The sequence below is a fragment of the Parus major genome, chromosome 2 (genome assembly GCF_001522545.3).
Source record: "Parus major isolate Abel chromosome 2, Parus_major1.1, whole genome shotgun sequence".
Lineage (NCBI taxonomy): Eukaryota > Metazoa > Chordata > Aves > Passeriformes > Paridae > Parus > Parus major.
Genome location: NC_031769.1, coordinates 98,975,593 through 98,980,027, shown reverse-complemented (window position 1 = coordinate 98,980,027; position 4,435 = coordinate 98,975,593).

Here is a 4,435-nt window from a genome sequence, read left to right as displayed (position 1 = left end):
TCCTCTCAAGCAAAAGTGTTCTGGGCAGTCAATTCTACATAAATACTCAGTGAGCTGCAGGCTAGAGGCTGGATTTATGTGATATGACTTCATCACTTGCCTGCTGCTGAATAATCACAGATGAAACGTATGAAATCTCTCCATTTGTGATGTGTTCATCCTGAATCCCTGGAGTTTAAAGTGGCACCCCAATATCTGACTGGTCTTCCTGGCTATCACCAGCTGCTGATGCTATTCCTAAGTCTCTTTCAGCTAGCCCATGTAGCTGAAGTCCAGATATTCCATAGATCACGGTGGGACAGGGAACATAGGCTATGTGCCAACAGATCTTTCTACCCGGGTTTGTAAATTCATCATACCTTCAGATGCTGTGCATGTCTTGCTACTAAGATAGGTTAAAACAACTGAACAGGTAAAGGTTAAAGTACAAGAGCATTTATACAGGATACTCAAAACATCTGGCAAAATGAAAGATGAACAGCAGGTTTATCTGCCCCCTCTAAAGTAAAGAGAAAGGTCTCTGCCTAAGCCAGCTGACAAAGTGACTTCTGGGCATTTGCTCTATGTGCATGCTTTATGTTTCTGCTCATATCAATTAAACAGCCCTTCTCCATTAGAGAGCTTCTACCAGAGAACACTCTGTCTACTTGGAGTCTTTTATTTAGGCCAGTTCCTAGGCAACAAAACAAGCAAACAAAGGAGAAAACCTCTGGAAATCCAAACTTTGAATGTTTCAAGAACTCTTGCTTTTTCTTGTTGCTTTCAGAAGCACTTTCCAAGCAAAAGTGTTACTCAGTATTTAAAAAGGCACTTTACAAACATAGTGAAATTTCCAAAGGTCTGCTGCCCCTGACAAGATGATGCTTTGCTATTTTGGGATTCAAGGTAACAGGACAGTACTTTAGGAAGTACATAAACCAGGCAACTGTTAATCACATAACCTCTACACAGAAATGGAACTAAACTAGTTTTAATTGAGTACAAGGTTTTTTGCAGAAGGTGACTTCAGGGGTTGAGACAGTTGCTGGAATATGCCAACCAGACTGGCTTTGGCACAGAGGCAGAGCTTGGATGGGCCTGGCTGACTGCCTTTAGAAGGATCACAGAGGAGTCAGCAAATTCACAGAGGCCAAATTCTTTGCTATGTCTGGTGATCCCTGAAGGATTTATGAATAGCCATAGAGCACCCCTAAATACACATTTTATAAGTGTGAGATGTGGCTGTGTATTAATTACAGCACTAGATAAAGTTGTAACACAATATACATTGAAGAGAAATTACTGTGCAGGACCATACAAAGCAAAATCCATTGGGAGTAAAGCCATTAAACTTCAAAGTGAAGTTGATTCTTTGTAAATGGTTGACTATTTGCTTTGAAGGGGAGGAGGATGCCTTAGAGGCTCAGAGCCTGCCATCACACCGCTATGGCACAGGCTTTCCAGTTAAAGCACTAGCATAGTTTCTCCTGAATGAAATAGAATCAACCATCTAGTTGTGTGTGAAACTGCATTTTGTTGTAACACAGATTTCGTAACTAGGTCCAAGTCATAAATTCTGGTATTACTGTGAAAAAGAGGAAAAAAAAAAAAAGATAATACTTTAAAAATGCCAGAAATCTTGGCATAGCTAAATAATAGTGTTATTAACTTGGTGAACCTGCCTGCTCCTTATTGCATTTCATACACTTGACTCAAACTGCAGAATGTGGAGACTCTGAGGCTGTGGAATTCAGACCTCACATTGATCCTGCTTCGATTCACTCATACTTGCACATGTGTTTACTTGCAACTGTTTGATGTGAATTTCTAGAATGTGTGGAGGTGGAAGAGGCAAACTAGTGTTCTCTTTAGAAAAAAGAGAAACCTCTTCCATCTCATCCTAGGAGGAAAAGACCCCTCCCAGGAAGGGAGAACGAACCCAGGAACCCGTAGTAGGAGGATCATCAGAGGATCAGCTTGTGCGTAAGCAGTAACAGAGCCAGGGGAAGCACAAACACTTCCTGTTTCTCTTCAGTCAAACAAATCTAATCATCTTCCTTTCCTGAGATACAACTGAAAATTGTTTTAGTAGCAAGTTTAGTGAGAAATTCCTTCAGTTGCAGTTCCTTTCAAATAACTTCCTGCCTTTTCCTTGGAAGCTTCTCTCTTATTTGGCAATCTCCAGGTGAGTCCCACCTAGCTTTGTTACTCTTCGCAAATTCCTCACCTGTGTGTTTTTCATTTCCCTTCTAGTTTTTCAGCCTAGTCTTTGGCACCTTTTATTTCTGTGCCTGGCCCGTCATCTTTTTCTCTTTTTTAAATGCTTTGCACCTGGCCACAGAGTAGTATCTAGCAGTGGGCTGCAGGACAAGCCAGACCCCCAGGAGAACTAAGAGTGCATCATCTCCCACTGCTCAGACACAAACGTGTCAGCGCTAGGCTGGAGAAAATACGGCAGCCTACATCACTGGCACCACTTGGAAACTGGGACTGGGAAAGGTGTTGCCTGGGAAGAGGGTGTGTCATCAGGACAGAAATTGGAATTTAACTCTATAGGTCAGCTCCTTTGCAAAGCCACTCTGGTCAAAGACAGCAAGGGATGGGGCAGGCTCTCAGCTCACAGTCAGAAGAGTCCTTGTAAATGCTGCCTTAACCGAGCCACCTCAGGTTCTTGCTTTCTCTGCATCCCACCATCACTGCTCAGATCACACTCTCCATTCCTTCTCTTGCACTTGGTATTCCTTAGGAAAATGTGGTCACCCCTTGGGAACAGTCAGACTGGGAAAGAGGGTCTAGACCTGCTCCTCCCTGCCTTGGGAGGAGCAGGAAACTCAACAGCTCTCTTGGTGCTGCTCAAGTCCCTGGTAGCTGAAGCAGCACTGCTCAGTGTGCTTGCAACAAAAATTAATCCGGCATTATTGGCAGCCATGGCACAGACTAAACTTGATTTTCTTGATTTATGTTCAACCACCTGACATCCTAAATCTAGGAGTTGAAGGAGGCTAGCAATCCTCTTCAAAGAAGCAGCTTAGGTAAATAGCTATTTTTTGGTTGCTTTTCCATATTTTGATTTCAAAATCCATCAAATTCTGCCATTTTTGGCACAAAATATTAAGACCTGGTAACGTAAGGCTAAGAAAGCAAGTTAATTTCCTCTAAAACAGAGGCAAAAGTAAAGGAGAGGTAAGGCCATTTTCATATAGTTATTAATTGCATGCTGCAACTGAACAAGAATGGAAGTTATTAGTAAATACAAACAGGGAGTCAGAGAAATCATCTGGAGATGATTTTTTTAGAGTCTGGTAGTGCCATTGTGAAGAGTCAGGTTAAGGATTTTGGGGGTTGGGTGGTTGATTGCTGAGTTTTCTGTTGGTTTTATTTAGCAAGGAATGAAGAAATGCAGAACTCTGATCTTTATAAGCACAGCTAGTCCTCAGCACTGGCTACAAACAATACCTCAGACAAGAAGTGTTCAGCTAAATTAGAGGATGAGAAAACAAACAAGGCATTAATGCAGAATATATGTAAGATGTAACACTAGAGCATAAGCACAAATTTCAGTTGCTGCTTTATCATGTATGCACCATTTGAGTTTCATAGAAGAATTTTGCTATTGCAATTCTAAACTTTGCATTCTAAACTTTGACTCACAGTAATTAAGGAAATGAAATACATTTTTTTCAAGCTGCTTTCCTGTTTATCATTCATTCTTCACAAACACAATAGGGATAAAATTGAAGTGCTTAACAACGAAGAAGGCCCAGTAAATACACCCAAAATAGCTGCATTTGCTCGATTTCCCTTATTCCTCTTCACTGTAAAGCCAGGTAAGATCACAGATGGATAAAGTTCTATCATGAAGAAAAATAAAATTCAAAAGAATAATTTTCATAAATAACTTAACTCAAATACCTTTAAGAACCAAGGGTCTAAACTTTCAGATTATCTTTTTCCTTTTTTTCATCCTATTGGTTTCCAGTATGTTGCAATATACAGATGGAATCAGTCACTAGTTATCCATTTAACCTTCCCTCTGACTCATCACCCTTAAAGGATTTTTGGTCCAGCAGATTGGTTCATTTTCCTTTGCCCCCTTAACCACCACCTCCACCCTCCAACCAAGCTTCCCTTTTCTCTGCTGGGATGGGGAGACAGGCCATTAATTTTTGAACAGCTGAATTCTCCACCTAATGAATCCTTAGCATGTAGCAAACAACGAGAAGCAGATTACTAAGACAACTGTATTCAACTAAGCAGGGGAAAAGCCCCATAGCTTTAGGTTAAGCAAATGAGTAAGAAACTCTGACAAATCTGATTTATCATCTTTGGTTCTGGCTGCTGCTTTTTGTATTTGTGAGCACAACCCTGTTACCCTATTTTAACAGAGAGTTTTGTATTGTTTTGAATTCCATACCCAGAAACCAGCAATAAAAAAAAAAATAAAAATCAGGCAAGC